Genomic DNA, 8,232 nt, shown 5'->3' with positions numbered 1-8,232 from the left:
GTCTTCTTGAAGACTTTCAAGGAGGTTAGTTGGATCCCAGTCCTTTCTAATTGGGTCATTTCACTTAGAGAAAGTTCTAGTTGTTAGGACATTAATTTCACATTTACTTCTTTGTAACTTCCATGTGTTTTTTTTTTTTTTTTTCTAGTTTTGCTTGCTGGGGCTAGAAAAGTTCTCAATCACATGGCAGTCTTTCCAATGCTTGAGGGTAGTTATCATGATTTACCCGAGTTTTCTTTTATTTAGACTAAACATTCCCAGTTGATTCCTGATGAATTTTGTATTATAAGAAGATTAGAGGTAAAAATATGCTATTTTTCTTCATCTCTACCTTCCCTCTCATTATTTCCCTTAATATATTAAATGTTTTATTCTTCCAATTGATTTTTATTAGGTTTTATTAAGTTCTATGAACTATATCTTTGATGGTTTGATTGGAATAGCATCAAAACTGTTAATTAACTTTGATAATATTGTCGTATTGGCATACTTCAGCCATCAATACTGAATATTTTCCAAGATATTTAAGTTGTACTTTATTTCTTAAAGGAACACTTATAATTTAATCTATACAAATATTTTGTGGGCTTTAGTAAATTGATTCCCAAATGCATTATATGCATTTTAAATATTTTTATTGGATATACCTTTCTATTATTACTTTGTGAATTTTTAAATTATATAGACAAGCTATTGATGTTCAATAGTTTATTTTGTAGAATGCAACTTTGTTGAAGCTACAAATGTTTTAATAGTAACTTTGCTGCTTCTTTTGGATTTTAAAATAAAACATGTGCATTAGTAAATAGGGATGGTTTTATGTTCTCTTTGATGATTTTTATGTCTTTAATTTCCTTCTCTTGTTTTATTAATTTTTCTACACACATGTAGATATGTACATACATATATACACATACCCATACATAAAAATCTATAATTGTACACATATATTCACATATACATTCATATTCATATATGTAAGATTAGACTATGCTCATTTCTACTTGTTCTCTGTTTCTCTGAAAATGAATATCTTCCTTCATAAGGCCAAATCTTGCCATATTGTCTAAATCTACCAATTTATCATTTCCTATACCACAGTAATATTCCAACCTTATACTATATAGCTATTTTAGGTAGTCTAAAACAATATGGATTAATATGACTTACATATAATAAAGTTTCCCCATTTTTATCTTTTGTTTATTTGGGCTTTAAAGTTTCTTTGAAATCATAATTATTACCCCTGCTTTTTTAGATGATAAATTTGACTCCTGACCTTTATTTTATATTTGTGTTTATCTCATTTTATAATAAACATTTCCTGAAAACAACATATTGTTGAGTTAAAATTTTTAATCTACTATCTGTTTCCATTTGGTGGGTGAATTTATCCAATTCACAGATCAAAGAGAAATAATATAAGAATAGTTAGACTATACCATCTGGACTAGCTCTTCAAAATTGATACAACATTTGCTGCCCTCATGTCCTACCACTACCACTTGTACTTCTTCTGTCATTTTATCATGATGAGTGAGTGATATGTTCCTTATCAAACACCCAAAGCTCCTCTACATCGTGTCTATGTGTGCCTTGGTTTATATGTGCCCATGGTGCTACAGATTGAAACATTGGCAGAAAATATTCCAAGTCCAGGACCTTCACGTCATTTAATCAGTCTTAGAATTCCCTAAGACTTTGAATACCTCAACATTGGTAGGGTTCTGACCCAGGACTCACATCACATTTCCACACTGGATGTATAAGATTTTTCCATCCCTTATTTGGTCAAAAGTTGGAAAGCTTCCTTGAACTCTACTGTCTGATCTTTCATGAAGTGACCATCTTGGCCATGCAGCCCAGAGTTCCTGCTGCTGCACTAAGTAATGGCTCCTATCCATTTGTTTATAGGATTATATTTTTGTATATAGGATTATATTTTTAACTTTGCTAGGTAAATTATGCTTGATTGTAATCTGGCTTTTTTGATCTACATTGAAAGAACATGGATGTTGGAAATATAATATTCCAAAACTCATGGTCCTTCAATGTAATAGCTGCTAAGTTGTGTAATTTTTATCATTGTTCTTATTGTAATTGTTTTATTGCTTCCAATATTTTCCCTTTAACCTGGAATCTTTGAAACATGGCTATGTTATTCAGGTAAGTGTTCTTCCTGGGATAACTTTCAAGTAATGATTGATGGATTTTTTTCTATGTCTGCTTTCCCTTCTTGTTCTAGAACTTTAGGGCAAATTTTTGATAATTTCTTGTAATATTGTATCAAAATTTTTTTATCACAATTTTCAGCAGTTTAACTATTCTTATATTATTTCTTCTTGATCTGTTCTCTGGTTCAGTACTTTTTCTGATGAAACATTTCACATTCTCTTCTATTTTTCATTCTTTTGATTTTTTAAATTATTTTTTGTGTCTCAGAATGTCATTAGCTTCTTTTCACCCAATTCTATTTATTAAAGAATTATTTTCTTCCTTAAGGTTTTGGTTCTTTATTTCAAGTATGTTGACTTTCTTTTCATAATGTTCTTTGAGTTTTTTGGATTGTTCTTGCTTTTTTTTCTAGCTTTTCCTCAATTTTTCTTATTTGATTATCAAAGTCTTTTTTAAGTTCTAAGAAATATTTTTTGTACTTGGAATCATTTACCTTTTCTCATAAAAAGGAGTGGCTTCTTATTCCATTAGATTCCTCTGAATATAAACTCTGACCTTCTCTTTCCCATTATAACTATCTATGGTTGGGTTCTTACTTATTTGGTTGCTTTTTTTCATTCATTCATTTTTGTTTTATTTTATTTTATTTTTAGCAGCTATTAGTGTGTTCAAGGTTAAGTCCTGAGGAACCAGGAATATGTCCCAAACATCAGGTCTTTCTTATTAGTTATTTTCTATGGTATATCTTGGGGCTCAACTTGGACTCTTCTCTCAACTCCTTTATCAAGGCTAAAGTCCCAGTCATGCTGTCCCACAAATGATTTTACTTGAAGTCTCTCTGGTTGCTGTAAACCACAGTTGTCCTTTTTTTCCCCCTACGGCTGAAACCAGGAACTCTGTTTATCTGAAGATGCTCATAGCTGGCAGGATTCCCATCCCTTTGTTACTGCACTCACTAGGTGTGGATTATTTCCTTCTTCCCTTCAGCAGACAGCTGAGACCAGGACTCGTCTGGTTTGCAGACCTGTGCTTGGCATCCCTCCAACAGGGAAAGGTTCTTCAAACTCCTGTTCAGAATTCAGATGCCCACACTGTGAGCCTGAGGCTGCCACTCAACCCAGTTGCTCCCCAGGGCCTATTTTTTGTGGATTCTACAAAGTGGATCTAAAGGTGTTTTTTCTTTCTCTCTAGCTGAACATCTTCCCTGGAAGTTGCCTCTTTCCTATGGTCGTCTTAGATTATTTTAGAATAACTGCCTTATCTTGACTTTTGTCTATTTTTGCTATTTTATATTGACTCTGAAACAACATTTTGCGTTTTTCTGTGGAGAAAATTTGGAAAGATAAAGGTTTTCTGACCTGTGCTGCCATCTTCCTGGAAACCTCTCCAAATTTGTTTTTGCAGTACAGTATTTACTTCTAAGATATGATCACGAATGTGTCAATTTATTCTCCAAAACACAAAGGCAAAATTTTCCCACTTCATACTCTGTAAGAGTAAGGAGGATTATGTTCTCAGCTTAATTCAGTTTCTGTATAGCAGAGTTCCAAGTTTCAAATTCAAAGTCCTTCTTTGGCTTGGGACCCAGACAACTTTACTTCTCTGGGATTCCATAGCAATTGGCCATTTTGGACATTGCACCTGGAATCCTGGTTTCCAAATTCACACCTGGTCTAAACTAGGATCCTTAATTATGCTCCTCTTCTTTTAATGAAAAAATATTATGTTAACATTGTGAGTTGCCTGCAAATAGGGAATTAGCCTCTATATCCTATAAAGTAGGGAAATAAGCAAGTGCTATATACCATGTGTCAGGCACTGAGCTAAGTGTTTTTATAAATATTTTCTTAGTTGATCCCCTTTACAACCCAAAAAGATGTTATATTGTTTTTATTTATTTGAGGAAATTGAAGTTGTTGTTTGTCCTTTTCTCTTGAAGAGGACGAAGGACATCACAAGAGTTGTGTCTTGTTAGATTTAAGAAAACTCATCAGCTTCATTCTCTCCTCCAAGTCTTCAGAATCTAGTAATAACAAAAGAGTTAAGGTGAGTGATGAAGGTCTAGGACACAGTTGGTGACTTGAGCCTTTTTTACACTAAGGTTTTTCCCAGGTTATTGTTTGTCTAAGACAATGTCCACTCAGTACTAAGGGGTTAGGTAAAAAGTGATACAAAAGATGTTCTACTTTGTCATCACAAAATAATCAATACAGGAAGTCCCTAAATTAAATATAATGGATTTGAAATTCTATGTTCAATCATCTTTTTAAAAAATAACTCTTTAGGGAAACACTTGTTTTATTACTTAAATTCAAAATTAATATGAAGGAATGCATATATGAATATATGTATTCATATATGCTTATGTATAAATGTATGTAACTACACAGACATGTATGCACAGATATTAGTGCAAGAATATTTTCTGATAGAGAGTACATTGAGCAGAATTTGATAGCCAATATGTTTAAAAGAGAAAACAGATTATATTTGCTCCCCAAACTTACCTTTTTTACACTTCCCTGTTTATTCAAAGGTTATCAACATCCTTTTACTTACCCAGTTTTACAATCTTAGCATTGTCCTTAGCCCTTAACTGTCCTTTACCTCACATAGCCAATCAGTTCCCAAATCTCCTTTCTGTTTTTCTTGCATTAATTCCCTTTTTAAAAATCAAACCAAAAACCCAATCCAGGACATATACCCTCTTGCCTAGAACTGAATTAACCTCTTATTTCAAATCAATCTCTCTCCTCTCTCTCTCTCTCTCTCTCTCTCTCTCTCTCTCTCTCTCTCTCTCTCTCTCTCTCTCTCTCTTTCTCTCTCTCTCTCTCCCCCTCTGCTTTAATAATTTTCCATACTCCTAACACCATTTAAAAAAATGTAAAATTCACCTCAGTTCATATAAATTATCTACTTAGATACGTCATAGGCTCCCTATTACTATTTTGATCAAATATAGACCCTTCTTTTTGCAATTTAAAGTCTTTATAATCTATCCTTACTGTAAATTTTCCAGCCTTATAAAATATTATATGTCCATATACTTTATTATTCAAATAAATGACCATTATTTCTCACTGGCAATACAGTTTCATCTCCAATTTCTAGGTTTTTTCAAAGGTTGTCCTGCATGCCTAAGAATCATTCCTGGCTCTTCAAGTCTCATTTCAAGTGTCCCCTTCTCCATGACTTAATTCCTGCTCCCCATACCAACTAGTACTTCTCTTTCTCCAAAAATTACCTTATATTAATATATATGTATACACAATATACAAACATAAATGTTTACATACATGTATGCATTTATTCATGAATATCTGTATATGTAAATATAAATTATATTTGTATATATGTATTCCTGATTGAATATAAATTCCAAAAAGGGAATGATTTTTTTCTATTTTTATCTTTATATCCTCAGCTTTTAGCATAATACCTGGAAAGATAGCAGATACTGAATAAATGCTAACTGATTGATTGACTTTTGATCTTTCCCCTACCAAACTCTATTATTGCTAATCTTTTGGGGGCAGTGATCTGTATTGTGGGAAGTGTTTATTAATTGTTTTGGTTATTATAAAAGTGGGTAAGGATCACTAAATAGTCTTTAAGTCCCTTATAATTAAATCTATGATTCTGTATGATTCAAATCAGTCACACTCTGTGGACTTGTAACAAGCCCATTAATTTTGCAGAGTGGCCCAGTTATTTGACAGTCAAGAAGCATTATATCCAAGGGTCTGGCAATTTACTCATGAGGAACAATAATGCTTTCTTATTCCCCTGCATTATTCTCATTCTCCTGTGTATGTTTACCTGGCTAGCTCTCTATACTTTCTCTGACATATAATGGTAGTTGCCATCGTTATCATCATGATGATCTTCTTCTTCCTCCTCCTCTTCTTCTTCTCATCTTTTTCTTTTTCTTTCTTCTTCATCCTTTTCTTCCTCCTCCTCCTTCTCTTCTAATGGCCAAGTCATTTCCACTATTATAAATAGCTCAATTAACTACAAAGGACATATGAAAGAACATACCCATGTTGCTGGATAATTGTGAATAGCCAATAGTCATATTCCATCACACTAATCTAGTTCACATTGACATGACCAAGATTCAATATATTTGAGAGATTTCATACCAAGTTTTAACTTAGTGTCTCAATAGAACTGGCAAAATCTGTTTTCTCTGTTCCTCCTTTTTTTTTTCTGTTATAATTGCTGAATCTGAAAGGTAATACACTTATGTTAAGCTCCAATGATATATATCTATCAGTTATTTGAAACTCTGGCCCAGGACAAATACATGGTCTTTTAGGTATCTTTACATCCTGGTATTCTATATCTCTGAGAGATAACTAAGAGACAAGGATGACAATAAAAATTCTCTTTTCCACCACCAAAAAAAGTATATAATCTAAAGTAGCTAGATCCATTTGAAAAGGCCTTATTATTATTATTGATCACAAAATAGATACTTTTAATTATATTAAGTTTAAAAAATTTTGTACAAACAAAACTAATGCAGACAAGAGTAGAAGGGAAGCTATAAACTGGGAAAACATTTTTATATTCAAATGTTCTGATAAAGGCCCCATTTCTAAAATATATAGAGAATTGACTCAAATGAATAAGAATTCAATCCACTCTCCAATTGATAAATGGTCAGAGGATATGAACAGACAATTTTCAGATAAAGAAATTGAAACTATTTCTAGTTGTATGAAAAGATGCTCTAAATAACTATTGATCAGAGAAATGCAAATTAAGACATCACAGATACCACCATACACCTTTCAGGTTGGCCAAGATGACAGGAAAAGATGATGGATGTTGGAGATGTGGAAAACTGGGACACTTATACATTGTTAGTGGAATCGTGAACAGATCCAGCCATTCTGGAGAGAATTTTCTAACTATGCTCAAAAAAGTTATCAAACTGTGCATAGCTTTTGAACCAGAAGTGTTTCTCCTGGGCTTATATCTCAAAGAGATATTAAAGGAAGGAAAGGGGCCTACATGGGCAAAAATGTTTGTGGCAGCCCTCTTTGTAGTGGCAAGAAACTGGAAACTTAATGTGTGCCCATCATTGGAGAAAGGCTGAATAAGTTATGATATATGAATATTATTGTTCTGTAAGAAGTGATCAGCAGGATTATTTCAGAGAGGCCTGGAGAAACCTACATGAACTGATGCTGAGTGAAATGAGCGGAACCAGGAGATTGCTGTATACAACAACAACAAATTTATATCATGATCAATTCTGATAGATGTGGCTCTCTTCAATAATGAGATGATTCAAACCAGTTCCAATGGTCTTGTGATGAAGAGAGCCATCTACACCCAAAGAGAGGACTGTGAGAACTGAGTGTGGTTCACAACATAGCATTTTCACTTCTTTTTGTTATTGTTTCTTTGCATTTTATTTTGCTTGTGTTTTTTTTTCTTTTTTTTACAGGTTTGATTTGATTTTTCTTGTGTGGCATGATAATTGTATAAATATATATGCATATATTGGATTTAACATATTTTACCATGTATATAACTACTTGCCATCTAGGGAAGGGCATAGGGGAAGGAGGGGGAAATTGGAACATAAGGTTTTGCAAGGGTTAATGTTGAAGAATTATTCATGCATATGTTTGAAAAACAAAAAAAGCTTTAATTAAATATATATATAAACACATATATATGTGTATATATATATAAACACATATATATGTATATATATATAAACACATATATGTATGTATATTATATATATATATATCCTAAGGGGAAAAAAAAGAAAGGTCTTTGCAAGGGAGACTAGTGTGTGCTTTTATTATTTTTTGATCACAGATATAGGTGATGAATTATTATTTTACTCAAAAATCTTCATTGACTCCATTTTGCCTCCAAATAACAAAATTCAGTTTAAGGCCTTAATTTTTTTGGTAATATCTTTTTTCTTCAATCTTAAATTCATATTATTTTTATTTTTTCTACATTCTTTTTGTTCCAGCAAATTTATCAAATTTTCATTCTCTGAATAATCATGCTTCTTCTTGCTTCTAT

At 32.4% G+C, this 8,232-nt stretch overlaps 1 pseudogene; it reads right to left on the bottom strand.

Annotated features, from left to right (window-relative positions):
- Positions 1–1,436: 1,436 nt before the first annotated feature.
- Positions 1,437–1,837, bottom strand: LOC141553016 (myosin light polypeptide 6-like; annotated as a pseudogene).
- Positions 1,838–8,232: the final 6,395 nt, after the last annotated feature.

Source organism: Sminthopsis crassicaudata, chromosome 2, assembly GCF_048593235.1.
Source record: "Sminthopsis crassicaudata isolate SCR6 chromosome 2, ASM4859323v1, whole genome shotgun sequence".
Classification (NCBI taxonomy): domain Eukaryota; kingdom Metazoa; phylum Chordata; class Mammalia; order Dasyuromorphia; family Dasyuridae; genus Sminthopsis; species Sminthopsis crassicaudata.
Note: the sequence above shows the minus strand (reverse complement) of the source record. Positions and strands in the feature narration are given on the sequence as shown.